Source organism: Desmodus rotundus, chromosome 10 (genome assembly GCF_022682495.2).
Source record: "Desmodus rotundus isolate HL8 chromosome 10, HLdesRot8A.1, whole genome shotgun sequence".
Taxonomy (NCBI): Eukaryota; Metazoa; Chordata; class Mammalia; order Chiroptera; family Phyllostomidae; genus Desmodus; species Desmodus rotundus.
The window spans coordinates 4,398,586-4,413,782 of NC_071396.1; positions in this window are offsets into that span (position 1 = coordinate 4,398,586).

A 15,197-nucleotide genomic window follows, 5' to 3' on the forward strand; every position below is an offset into this window, starting at 1 on the left:
GAAATGAAGAAAGCAAAGTAATTTAGATTGTCCTTTGAGGTCAACATAACAGTGACATTAAAGTGAAAGTTTCAACACAAAGTTTGAATTTTTTCCTTAGAAGGCTTTATAACATTCAGTGCAAAGGGCAATCGTGAAAAATAAGAGCCCGCATCGGGATGTTCAAGGTTTAAGAAGTGTAACAGCAAGACAAAGAATCTTAGCGGCCTCACCGTGGAGAAAGAGAATTCCCCACCTTGCCAATCTTTATTCAGATTTTACCCTGTGCTTCCAGCTGTGTGAACAGGTCTGAGAGAGGAGGGAACTTTCATGTAGTCCTTTGCTTGATGTTATTTCATATTTTAAACTTTGTTTGTTTTTACTGTGTCTTTTCTATTTGGGACAAAGAATTTTTAAAAAGAACAAAATGAATGGAGTTGAAGTGGTAGCATAGGAGCATCGTATTTCGGTTCAAAAAAAGAAATTCTGAGTTTTAATCTGACAATTTTCCTTACTTTCAGGTGACACGGTAAAACGAACATGCAAGCCTGTGCTGTTTCTGGGTTCTGTAAGACTCTTGGTTTTGATATAATTTGGGGTTACTTTTTGCTCACGTATGGGCGGGAAAGCAGATTGAGTTCACCCTTATTTCATGAAGCCAAGCAGTGAAGCATGGTTTGAACACTAAAGTCCTGCTTTTACAGTCATCATCCACTAAATAATTACAGTTTGGGACAAAAGTCTTTCCAATATTGAAGCCTTTTCAGAACACTGCAATGCTTAGAAGTTGCTCTGAAGGTAAGAAAGTTCTGGAAAGATACCTGGAAAAAATACTGCGACGTGCTACATCGGAGGAAACTGGCAGACAGAAGTGAAGCAGTGACAGGGATTTTGCACCCGTCATCACGTTTTGGAAGGTGTCCACACAGGCACGGCAGCCCAGCTAATGCGCAGCCGGTTCTGTGTTCACAGCCCCACTTCCCTCTTTCTATCGTTCCTATGTCACCACGTTGCTCTTGCTTTAAGAAATGCATGGCATGCCTGCCGCAGGGCGAACTCTCTCCCCCGCTGTATTTTCTATGGACAGAGCTGCAATTTAAAACTGCCGTAGATAAAGAGGCCAATTTGTAACTCAGGAATTACCTTTGATTTTAAGAGTCAGGACTCAAGGTTTCCGGTATTTGCTCATTACTGAGGAGTGCCCCCCCCACCCTGGATTTAAGGGCCACCTCCTCCTGCACCCAGGACCTCTCTGGTCGGTCCTCTTCTCATCTTTCTGAAAGGTCGGCCTGCTGCTCCTGGCTGCTGCCCTTGACTGTGAAGTGGATTGGGCAGAGAGCCTTCTTCTTTAATATGCAGATTCACACACTTTATAGAGCAGTCCTGGCAATAGATTAGCGTTCACTATAGGCCAGGGGTGTCCAGCCTCTTGGCGTCTCTGGGCCACACTGGAAGAAGAAGAGCTGTCTTGGGCCACACATTAAATATGCAAACACTAATGGAAAAAAATCTCATAATGTTTTAAGTAAATTAATAATTTTGTATTGGGCCGCATTCACAGCCATCCTGGGTGGCATGCAGGCCGCAGGTCATGGGTTGGACACCACTGCTAGGCTGTCTTCTTTAAATAATTAGAAAAATCAGAGGTTCACATGAGAAAACTCTGGAGAGGAAAACAAAACATGGACAGCGCGCACCTGTCCGAAATGTTTTGCATCTGGAATAAATATTTGCGGTTCTGTTCTTTCTTCTTAGGCTTCTCCTGTAACTGGGGGAGTGTTCTAGAGGAATGTCTTGTTGGAGTAAGCCGGTATAGGTAGTTATTGACTTCATCTCATTTCATGAACATTTTAAGTGGCTTACAGGAAGGTCCTACAGTTGTGAAAGCATGGCGTAGAGTTTGTGACAACTGTTCTCAGCTGAAACTCTAGATCTTTCTGTGTCTGTCTTATTTGTTTACTGTTACTATCTTGGTAACTACTAAAAACCCTAACTAGTAAGTGTTAAACTTTTTGTATACAGTGGTCAAATCACTTATTTAAATGTTTTAAATTTCTTTAGCTAACCTAGGCAGCTGTTCTATTGTTGTCCCATGGTAGGCGGGGCCACCTTCCCCACCCAAAAAGTGGCCCGATGTCACGATGGCTGACCCCAGAGGTGCACCATGAGGAATGAAGAGATGTACGGCTCACACAAGGAGGGTTGCTGGGGAAAGCTGGGCCGCCCAGCGGGGTCTGAAAATGGCTTGAGAGAAGGGAGAGGCAGCTGGCTTTGGTTTTCTCCTGGTTAGAGAGTGGGTGAGTAGGGTGGGGGGTGGGATCCCAGGGAGGCATAGAGACCTGCATCTTTTGAACTTTCCACTGGCCCTAAGGGAAGGAGCAAGCTGGGCTTTCTCATTGGTTGTCCAGATATGGGGCAAGAGGAAAGTGGAAGAGATGTGGCTTGGAAGCTGTTGGAGGTCAGACAGCGAAAATGAGTAGAGCCCTTCATTACAACAGCCATGAAAAATGCCCTCTGCTCAGACCCTTTATGTTTCTCATCTCCCCTGCATTGTCATACGGTTGCATGCCCATCTTTCTCTCCTTCCTTCCTTCCTTCCATTCATCTATCCCATTTTCACGTAGCTGCTTGCAGTCTGACATATGACTGCTTTTGCATGTCGTTTGCCTCTTCCAGCTGCAGTTTTGAGCTCCTGAGAGCTAAGAGTGTGTCTGTCTGTCTGTTTACTGCTGTGAACATAATACGCACACAATAATTTTTTTAAAAGTGTCCATTGACTTTACTAGACTACATGCTCCATGACGGCAAGACTGTGTCTGTTTCTGTCATGGCGGATTCCAAGGATTCAGAGAAACACCTCGCATCTCAGTAAATATTGGTGGAAAGAATTTATTCCCTTAGTTACTTTAATATAGCACTTTAGCAAGGTTCTCCTATCTTTTACTTTCATCAAAGACATTATCTTTTATAAAATCTCAACTCATTTAAGTCCTGAAATAGAGCAAGAACAAGTCTGCGTTTTGCTTATTTGTTGAAGAGTTTGGGCAGAACAGCAACTTACCAAAGAAGCATCAGGAACTTACTTTTGATGACCAAACATGCTAAAATTTAAAACAGTTTAGAGCCTACGTAGACATAGGTTCTATTTTTTTTTCACAGAAAGCAAGAAGAAATGTCTTAATTCCTGGAACCCTAAGTGAATTTTTAACACAAAATCAATTAGATAAACCGCAGGACAGCACAATTGAAGTCAGAGGAAATCTAATGAATAATCTTCAGGTGAAATTTTTACATGTGTTTATTAACAAACCAAATATCCTCCAATGTCAATAAATAAATATATAGGTAAACAGACACATAGGTTGTTAAATAAGTAAATAAATAAATGCATAAATTAGATGTTGTTGCTCTTTCCAAGGTACCCCACATCTGAACACAAAGGTAATTGTCTTCGAACTAAACAATACTTTTTTTATTTATTAAAGGTTCTGAGACTAAGCCGGTTATTTTCAATCCTTCTTTAGCATTTCATTCACTCTGATGTAGTAACTGTTTTTTCAAAGGCATTGGATACTCTGCAGCTGAGCAATATATGGCTGCAAACTCCAGGGCTGGTGACTGGGCCAGAGTCCCTTCCCAGGGTCCCGCACTGTTAGTTTAGCTTTCAGCTGCCTGCCCTCTCCTAACTAAGGGAGGTGGAGAGCTGTGCACTTTTCAGAGACATCTGTTGCTCAGCAACCAGGCCTTCCCTCTGAGGAAACAGGAAGAGAGATGAGGGGGTGCTTAGATGCTGGCCTGCCATCTCTGATCCAGCAGGAAATCATTCTGGATGGATATCTTCAACCCACAGGGAAACAAATTGATCTTATTAGGCAAGGGGTGAATATCTCTGACCTACAAATACTGTATTCCCTCTCACCTGGGGAGAGGTTTAGTGGTTTTAAATCGCATCTAAGGCCGATCACCTCGTATTTGATGAAGTTAGAAATTTGAGGGTAGTATCATCTTAAGGTCAAAGAAGAAAATTCATTCTTGAAAGACTGAATTTTATTTCATATAGTTGACTTACTCTTTAGTTATCCAAAGACACTTAATGTCATAACAAACTTTAGCTTTTTTTAATGAAAAAATTCATTGAAATACTTTATTCTTCTGTGACTTAGGAATACTGATTGATAGCGTGCGTCAAGAAAAATTCCAAAGGAGAACCTGCATTGAAGAATCTCGAATAGCTGTAACTGAAAAATTTAAAACAGAAAATGCTCTTTTTTTAAACAAAACTTCCCCTTGTGTATTAAATGATGTGAACTGCTGATAACTGTATACCATCTGGTGCATTTAACATCTAAAAGAATGAAAAATTAGATCTGCAAACATATGGTAAATGGAGACATCTCGGTTAGGAATAGTAAGTGGAAAAAAGAAAAAAGAATCTGTGATTCTTTAAAAGTCCACTCTCAAGCACTCCCCCTAAATCCAGCTTTCTTTTTTTAAAAAAATGTGTCTCAGTTGTTATACATGCTAAACTATCACACATTTGTTTTCTGTATTAGGTGCTGATATCTACTTAAAAGGGACAGTTTGTTACTTCCCAGTTAAGACCTTTTCTGTGCTGTCAGAAGAGCTTCTCGACTTCAGTGTGCAGGCCAGCTAAGAAAAGGGGGCAGGAGCTCATGGGAAGTAGCCAGGTGTCCACCCAGGGCATCAGAGTGCTTCTGAGTATGTCCGTCCTAGCGCTGTGCTGGGATTGAATGGGATCTGTGTAGTTACCTATGTACCTCCTTACAATTCGTTCACTCAGTTATGATCCAGCTTTTACAAGGACACCAAGAAATACGACTACATTAATTTCGCAACAATTCACTGCCTTTTCCCTCGTTTTCTCAGTGGCGAATACAATGGCTTTGAGAATTGAAGAAAACTGAACATACTTAAAACCCTTGGGAAAATGCGGGCTTAGAGCCAGCCCTTCCGTATTCCCGATGAGCCCACTGTATTGTAAATCCAAAATGAGCCTCTAATCTTCTGTTCAGTGGGGTTTAGACTTCCTCTCCACCTTTGATATGATTTGTGTTGGAGTGTGCTACGAGATTTCATTTGTGAGAGTATTTTAGATCTTAGTTATGGTTGATTATATTGTAATTAAGAGTAATATTTCTATATAACCAATAATAAATCTTTTAATCTTCCTATGTAAAACACACACATTTCTATACAGCATATATATTTTTGAGTTCATGTAATTGTAATTACGATGAATTTGTTTAACCTTACCACGTAAATCATGGAAACCAACTTTTATCACACATACACACAGTCATAGTCATTGCGACCCTGTAGACTTGGTTGTATAGATTGGAATTGTAATTTTGATTTAATATCTGTATCTCCATATCTGTCTTTTGAACTGGGAGGCTTTTGTCCATGTCTTTTTTATGTTCACTTTACAGTTCTGCGCTGAGGGTTAAAGCTCAGGGAACCAGAAAGCAAGGCATTGCACCTGCTTCCAGAATCATTTTCTGCCCCTTGTTTATCGTGTAGCTCCCTTTACTAAAACAGACACCAGCCACATTTTATGTGAGGGATAGCATTCTCAAAACTCACAGCATTTAAGAATAATTTTCCAAAGGGCATTTATAGCTTAACATGGCTTTTTTCTGTTTAGCTTGGGCAAACATAGCAAAAATATGCTTATATTACTTGGGCACGTACTTTTAAAGATATTAATAACACAAACTCACAGAACTTTTGCAGCCATACCTAACCTATTGAATCCCTTGCTTTTGAAGATTTCTTCACAACTGTAACAGACTAGCAGCAGTGTATTGAACAATTTGCATTTAAACGTGATAATCAGGAAGAAGAGGTTCTTGACAATATAAAGCTCAGATAAAGAATAAATTGTGTATGCAAATGTGCTGATTTAGATGCAGAGGATGAATTCTACCAGTGGGGCAACTATAGAAATTAAGGCTGATGCTGTTCCTGAGTGCCCTGTGATGTTGAATTACAGCTGAACCTCTATAGAAAGAACTGTGACTTCCAAATGGTACCAAACGAACAGATTATGCTCTGTGGTGTCTCACTGAATTCTTAACGAGTTCTGAAGGATGACATACCAAGAGGTGCTGAAGTACTTCAGACACACTCACTCAAACGCCTGTGGTTTAAATAAAGCTCCATGGAATGTTCCTTATAGAAAATGAGTTTTTCCTATTCAGAAAGAAAGTGGAGCAATTCACTTTTTTCTTAAAAAAGTCTCATCACAAGGAGGAATATAGTTGAATAAAGTTGCTTTGGTTTTCAAAGAAACTCTTACAGTTTGAAAGTTACTTTGCCGTGTTTTCAAACTCTAATGTGCTAAGCTTGAAATCTTCCCAGTGTGGTGTCCTAGAGAATTTATTAAGCTACATTTTCTGTGTTTAATATGGAAAGTAGTAGTGATCAGTTCTGAATAAGTGGACTAATGGGCAGGGTAGTTTTTGCTAACAAAAGGTTTTCTAGGGAATTGAGACGTTTTGATGTATGTGTGTGTGTGTGTGTGTGTGTTTGTCAGAGAGAGAGAGACGCACCATTGAGTGGGCTCTGATTCCTGGGGACACTGTGAGTGAGTGATGTTTCCAGTGTCCTGTCCTCACAGCCCTGCTCCACCCTGTGGACCCAGTCTGCGACTGTTTTCATGGAGTCCGTCCATCTCCTAGTCGGTCCCCTCTTTCCTGCTGCCCCTGCTGTTCCCAGTGTTCCTATCTTGTCCAAACATCGCTGCCTTCTCATGACGTGCCCGAAATAGCACAGCATCAGTGTTGATGGTCTGCCTCCAGTGACGTTTGAGGCCCAGTTTGCTCTGGGACCCACTGGTTCATCTCCCTAGTGCTCCACAGCCTCCACAGAGTTGCCTCCAACTCTGCATTTCAAGTGAATTGATTTTTCCTTCTGGCCTCCTTCACTTCCCAACTCTCACATCCATAGCAGCTGACTGGGGATAGAGGGTGTGGCAGTCTCAGCTTGGTCTCTGATGACATGTCTGTGCTCTTGGGGACCTGTCCTGACTCTCCCACTTGCCGCCCTGCCAAGTCTCAGCCTGTTCCTCAGTTCTTGGCTGAGTCTCCATTTGAAATGACAGTTGGAACCAAGGTGAACCGATTCTTTAACAATTTCCGTCTTCGTTGTCTGTGTTAAAATTGCGTGTGACAAGGAGAGAGTTTGCCACCACAAAATATGCCTTTGGGGGTATTATGTTAAGCTGGTTATTTTGAAGAAACAAAAGACTCAGGAAGAACCTTGACCTTCCCTCTAACCACGTAAAAGAATCTAGAGGGAGGACCTGCTCCAGGAAGGGAGGTGCAGTCATTGGTAGCCGTACTTTACTGTGGACCAGCTGTGATGGACAGGGAGGGGCCTAGCAAGGCTCATCTGATCGAAGTCCTCCTTGGGTCTCCTCGTTAAAGATGGCCCAGCCAACACGTGTTTGCAAACCCGTGCTTCCCCTTCTCCATGTGATTATCTGACGATTTTAGAGAATCAACAATCTTAGGACTGATTGAGCATCATAGAGAAAACTGTCTAAGGAGAGTGTGCATGAATATGACCTGTAACTAGATTGTCATGGCGCTTGTATCAAAAGATCGAAAAGTAAGATCCATTGCATTCTCTATAATCATAATTGGTATAGTACTTACGGGATATCATGTGCCTTTCTCTTTTAACCTCTTCCTTTTTTCACCCTTCCTACTTGTCTTGGCCTGGAAGCTTCTCTTCTTTCCATATTTCTCTCACGTGCATATACTCTTCCTATTCCAATTCATATACTTTTTTTTTCTTGAATGGTGGTAATTATTTAATTGTTTTTGTGAATTTCTTAGCTATTATGGTATTCTTAGAACTAAAAAAAAAATGGAGATCAAATAATCAATAATACTACCAGAGGGGAAAATATCAGTCTCCAGATCCAATCATTTCCTATAAATTGTCTTTGCTTCTTTTTTTATGACAAATGAATGCAATATGAAAATTATTCACACTCCAGCAGCAACCTGGGTGCAAACCCGTTTGCAGAAGGCCTTGCATGAGAACACAGTTGAGCATTTGTCCATTTTATTTTTTTTAATTTATTTTTTATTTTTTAAATTTATTTATTGATTATGCTATTACAGTTGTCCCATTTCTCCCCCTTCACTCCACTCCATCCCACCCACCCCCTCCTTCCCACATTCCCCCCCTATAGTTCATGTCCATGGGTCATACTTTTAAGTTCTTTGGCTTCTATATTTCCTATACTGTTCTTACCCTCCCCCTGTCTATTTTCTACCTACCATTTATGCTACTTATTCTCTGTACCTTTTCCCCTCTCTCCCCCTCCCACTCCCCTATTGATAACCCTTCATGTGATTCCCATTTCTGTGGTTCTGTTCCTATTCTAGTTGTTTGCTTAGTTTGCTTTTGTTTTTGTTTTAGGTGTGGTTGTTAATAACTGTGAGTTTGCTGTCATTTTTACTGTTCATATTTTTTATCTTCTTTTTCGTAGATAAATCCCTTTAAGATTTCATATAATACATCCAAGATTACTGTATCCAGCAAAGCTATCATTTAGAATAGAAGGGCGGATAAAGTGCTTTTCAGATAAGGTCCTGTTAAAGGAGTTCATCATCATTTGTCCATTTTAAATGCAAATCAGGGAACCTGAGTTGGGCCTGAGCCCTGGAGTTGAAAGGGTGTGTTTTCAGGCCTGGGGGAGATGTCCTGCTGGCTGGAGGCAGTGCGACTTACTTTGCAAACAAATCTGGGAGGAGAGTGGCTGAGGGACAGGCCTGTGATTCTACCCCTGTCTATGCAGATGGAGAATATACCCTGAAAAATCTCAGCTACTGGAATTCTGACAAAAAACATTCGAGAATGAAGAATAACAGGAAACACACCTTTACCAAGGTGAAACTAGAAAACGTATCCATCTGCTGGTTATTTGAGATTTCTATATAAGTGACAATTTTTGGAACCTTTTCTAAAATAGAGGCAAGAGGTAATTGTTTTGTGTGAAATTTATATGCACATATTTCTGATTTTTATTAAATAATGTCTTGAGTTTTATAAGGACAATTTTGCACTCAGCTTTTTCCACTGGTGTGTTTTTTTCCAGGATGTCTCTTGATTATCATAAATGAAATAAGTAGAAAAGACTAGGGAAGATGCTGAAATTCAGAGAAGACTATTAATTGGAAATCAATCCTAAATACTATGGCAACATGTTAAAGGTCCACATGCCCCTTCTCTGGGCTTGTGTCCATCAGGGTCAAGTGTCGCTGAGGTTAGTTGGAGATGCTTGGGGTTGAAACCCTGCTTTGGGTGAAGCTCCTGCTGCAACAGCTGTGAGTTCTGTAGGGGCCAGACTCCAAGGCCCTGGTGCTCTGCAGTTAAGATTAATTGGCTAGCTACCCCTCCTTGGGGATGGTGGAAGAGCCTAATTAGCAGCAAGCATTTCATTTCCACCAGGGTTCCCTTTCACTTCCTTCCCTGTTCAGACTTCAAATTGGATGAACATTTAGAGATAATTTTTCCCCCTTTAATGGTCTAATTCTGATGTGAAATGATCAGGTAGAAGGTTCTCTCATTCTGGAATACACATGTGGGTCTCTCTGGGCATCTCATCTGGGGATGAGCTGAGATTCATGCCAGAGTTTGGTCTGTGAAAATTGGTAATTGTGTCTCATCCTTCCTTCTAGGTTGTAGACCAAGGAAATGGGCAAGAGTAACTGGCTGATACTTATAAGGAATTGGTTACAGAATTTTAATCAAGCTTTGATGTGACTTTTTGATTCAGTGGCTAGGGAACATGAACAACTTACAAAATCAAGATGCTTATGATCATGCCACCGTATTTGCAACTACTTCTAGGCTTCGTGATCGACTTATTTATGGCTCACAGAAAGCAAGCAGACACTGCCAAACTCGCGTGTTGTGTTTTCAGGTTTTGGATTAGGCATCACAAGAGTATTTAAAATGTGCTCACAGTGTATGAAGCACTGTACTGCTGCTTTGGGAAAGAATAGTTTCCTGCCTTGGAGTTGCTTATGACTTGTATGTGGAATGCAGTTTGAAGAAATGGAACATTTTGGTGAATGTGCAATAAGTCACAAGATTATGCATAGGCATTTATCATAAAGAAGCAGAAGTTTTGTTTATTTCCAAGGTATCTTAACACTTGAGCTCTTTATCTTTCTAGAAGAAAGTTTTGATTTTTTTACTTTGTGGCTTAACTAACCCTTCAATAATTTGCTTTTCACACTATGGCGCAGACTCTTTTTGGAAAGCTTTATTTGCTCTCTTCTTCCTTGTCAAAGACTTGGATATACCCTTCCATAAACCCTGTCCTTCCTCTTTAGTAGAAAATATTACTGGGCTTGTTTAATTTTCTCTCTGCTGGTAAAATATACTTTCAGAGAGGCAGATATCCTATCTACTCTATCGTTTTTGTATCCCTAGACACATCACCTCCCTCACAGCCAAGTATTCAATAAAGATTTCTGGGATGGTACGTTAACCTGAAAAGAAAAGGCTGGAGTCAGAGGCAACAAGCGTTGCATTGAGATCCCAAAGCACAGCTACGCAGTCACTACACACACCTCCTCCTTCTCCTTAACCTGTCTGCTCCATCTCCCCTAACCCACATGCAGGGCCTTTTCTCATCGTCCTCCTCTAACACCTTCCCTGTGGTGCGACCTATGCGACCTGACCCAGTGAGAGGGGCTCCTACTAACTCCCTTCTTCATGAGCCATGGTTATGGAGCAGCTCAACAGTTGGTCATTTGCTTCATTAACTAGTGGTTGGAAGGATTACACTGATGACTGGGTAAATACGTGGATAGATGGATGGATGGATGGATGGATGGATGGATGGATGGATGGATGGGTGGATGGATGGGTGGAAGGAAGGATAGATAGATGGATATATTAGAGCAGTAACTGACTTTTTCATTATTCTGTCAACTTGGATTATTCTTATGTTCCAATAATAGATTACACAACTAAATAGATTACTAATAGATTACCCAGACTAAAAACTGCAGGAAGGAATTAGTAGCAAAATAATAAGCAAAGTACAACGCATGAAAGCATTATTGCGAGCAGTCTGGTGCACTGTCTTAGACATCTATATTACACAACAGTCTGTCAAGTTATTTAAGACATCTCCCTATGTTTTGGAGATGTTAGGGTTGGAGTAGAGATAGTATACATTTTTAAAGTGAGATAAGAAAACAGTGATTTTTAACACACTGTTTTCATTATGGTTTTCCTTAAAGCTTCTCGTCATAGTTTATTTTGTGTGTGTATAAATTGTATCTGTGTACGGGATGAGTTAGTGGATTGATGAGGAGTTGTCCTGTGCCACTCACAATGAAAAATATGTTTAATTGTTTAAAAATTCGTATCCCACCAGAATTCAGTATTACTGTCAATAGTCCCAAATGGATTGCAGCAGAACTGGACCCTTTGTTGCCTCCTGCATAGGGTTTTCGGGATGGTAGCACCAAAAAGAGGACGCAGAGCTGACTTCCCAGCAGGTAGCGTCGCTCAGCTGCAATAAATATTGCATAAGGACCATGCACAGCCGCTAGCCGTGCTCACAACCAAAGCCGTCTCTGCCAGATTTAGGGCTGGCAATGACGGCTTCTTTTCAGAAGGCAGCAGACAGCAGATCCAAGAGGGGTGACGTCTCAATTCAGTCATCTCACTTGTGACACTTATTTTAAGTGCAATCTGTTTAACGCAAAGTATTGCCATCTTTAGAAAACAGAGGACACTTTCTTCTCCATTCATAGTCAGCTTGCTGAAGAGCTTCCAAAAAGAAAAAGCCCATCTCATACAAAGTAATTGACTTTGACATGTTTTTATGGAGAGTGTCTTTTCTGACGGAAGGTGGCTGTTGCCTGTCTCTGCTGAGTATGACCTGATCTCAGGGAATGGCTTCCTGCAAATTTGGGGGCAGCTGCATCCTCACAGTTCACAGAGCCAAGGTGTCTGAGCACACCCCCAGGGCCCCAGAAATAAGACTAGCTATTCCTAGTCTCTGGGTGGTTGTTGGGAGATCATTCTTCATGGACCTCTCACATTTCTGTGCATTTTGCAAACAGAGACACTGACACTTTTGTTCTGGTCTAATTTTTCAAGACTGCTTATATAGCAAACAACCCTAGAAAACAGTTTCTCTCTCCAGAAGGAAGAATGGGCATGTTTACTTCCCATTTGGAAAGATTCAGGGCTCCTAACCTCGGCTTTCTCTCCCGTAACACAAGCCAACGAGTAGTCAGGTGTCACAGGCCCTGTGCACGTTACCCCATGGGCGGTGGGACTCAGGGGTTCTGGCTCCTGCCAGTGCTCTGAGTAGTGGCGTCTTCCCCCTCAGACCTAGGAGTCCTGTGTCCTCTGCCAGCACGGCTCCTCTGAATTGCAGCTGGCTAACTTGTTCACTTCCAAGTAGGATAACATCTCATGTCATTTGCAGTATATGAAAATAGTAAGGCAAGATATGTTATTTCGAGCATTGTGACAGAGAATTAATTAAAGCTTTGGTTTTAACAAATACTTGTAACACATATTAACTAACCCTTTACCTGGTGGCTCAGTTGTTGTGTGGTAGGTTTAGAACAGCCCTAAAGAGAAATGTCTCATTATGATGCAGGGTGTATGTTTATTCAGTGTTACAGCAGGGATTAAATTATATTCGCGTAATGTATCATGCAGCTCTTGACAGCCAGCTCACTGTGCACTTCCTCCCAAAGTTCCGACTTTTCCAGCTTCATATTTGAATCTTGAGAGAGGTGTAATTTTAAATTAAAAGTTAAATAGTTAAAAATTTTCAGGTACTTTTTACCATGAAGATCCTCAATTATTTTCTCATATTTCATTTTCCCAAGAAGTAGTATTTCTCCCAAGGCATGTTTCTGAAATATTCATGCTTACCAAAAAAATCAATGTTTGTTCACATTCAAATATAATTATAGTTAAAAACTGGCAGGGCTTAACTACTGTGAGATATTATTTTAAATTCAGGGAATATCATAACTGTTAATAAGTTTGGTAAGAGTCCCTTAAAATCTTTAAGAAGCCTAATTTAAATAATTCAAAGTAACTAAAATATAGTTTCATAACATAGGCATTTTATAAAATAGAAATTGCTCTTAAGCACTTATATAAAGATTTAAATACTCTTAGTTTCATAGTGTAGATTTAATAAAAGTAATTCAGCATAACAATTTTGTTACTATATTTAGGTTTTAGAATCACCTAAAAAGTGCACATTCAGTGAGTTAATAATGTTCTTATTCAGTATGCAAATTTAGTAGATTTTAAGAATAGTGTCTGATAATTACAATGTTAATAGCAATAACGAATATGTTTGATATTAGTGACCCATGCATATTTCATAGTTTGTTTTTACGCTATTGTTCATGGATGAACTTGGGTGGTTTATTAGGGAGTAGCAACATCTATTGCACAGGAAGAAAAGCTTACTCCCAAGAATTAACATGTTTTATTGTGCGCTGTGCTTTCTTCTCTTAATTCCTCTATGAATCTTGTGTTTACTCTACTTCTGTTTCCCTATGTATCTTACTTTCTCCTCCCCGTCTTCTTTTTTACTTGCTTTTAGGGTGGGTCTGTGGGAACTAGGCAGGGACTGGCAAGTACAGGGAAGGAGGCAGCATCCAGAGCATTTCCCTCTTCTCTGGGTCGTGGGTGATGTCTGGAACAGGGACAGCCTCCTCCACCTCCTGTGGTCCCAGCTCGGACCAGCCACCTTTCACCATGGCGCTCTGGATCTCTGGTCCATCAGGTACTTTGGGCCTTTGAAGTCTGCTCACACCCCCTCCTCTTGGGGTGCCTCTCCCCTGAAAGTGATTGTGCCTTCCTGCTGGTGCCAGTCTGTTTCATGGTTTCTTTGCTGTTCTTTTCAGCTCACCTGTCACTTTTATTACAAATTCTGTGTCAAATTCCCTCCTATTCACATACCCAGAATGATTATTCTTTCAACTATTGGATGCTAATAAGTCTCTTGAAGTGATAAAATATCCTTTTCTTGGTCCTTACTAGTCAGGATTTCTTCATTTTCTTTTACTTACTTCTGGTTCTTCCCGCTCCTCTCTTGTTTACTCCTTAACTGGTATTGCTTTTCACAGACAGAACAGACTACGATTATGTCTTCCCAGCAGAGCAATGGGGAAGCAAAGTCAACTGAATTTCTTATTAAACATCTTAATTATCACAGTATGTAAAAAAAGAAGTGAGTAATGTCTTTAAAAAGTAGTTCATCGAAGCTGTAACTTTGTGTATGTATGTGTGTGTATACTTGCTCTCCGGCAATTTACTGAAAACGTTTGGCAACCCCTACTCTAGGCCAATGAACTGTTGTCTGACTGTTTACTATTGTCTGGATCCAGACTTGATGAAGGTAGGTGACAACTTATAGGTCAATAAGTCACAAATGACCTTTGTCCATTGGAGAAGCAATAGGTTTACGTCTGGTAGAAAAGGGCCGTAATCTTAAAGAATATAGGTGTATTAAAAAAGAATTTAGGTGTATTACTCCAGAACATTGAGCATTTTCACGTATAACTTTGTAATTTTATCTTCTTCAATTGGCATAAAGTAGTTCAGTCTCTCATTCTCTTTTGAAGCAGGTTTACTATCCATCTAGTTTATTAATAAGTAAATTAATGTTGTCAACAAGTACTTATTTTACATTTGCATTTGAATCATACTTTTAAATTTTAAAATGTTAAGCTTTGGCGATAAATGAGCCGCCTCTCTTTTTCCAATTTAATTATCAGTTTTATCACAGTTTTAATACCACATGGTGGTGGACAGTTAAGTGTGACTTTTCCTATATTGCTCATCTTAAAAGTCAGTCTAGATATTCTCCTGACAGAGCTCCCATGAAAGGCCTCTCTGCATTATTCCACTCTCTCCATTTTTAAACGTAATGTTTGAGATCTGCGATATCGAATCCTTGTTGCTACTGCTCATCTCCTATCAACAGAGTTGCATATTTATTAAGACAGTGATATTTTTCCCTTTTGCTTTGTATAAGTTTTATTTATGTAAAGTGACTGCATGATCTAATTAAATAGTACACAAACACAGTCAGGGCAGGAAGACAGCTGATTCAGTGAAGGCCACGTCGAATACCTTGAAGACTCAGCACAGGTGAATTGGTAAAGACTCACCAC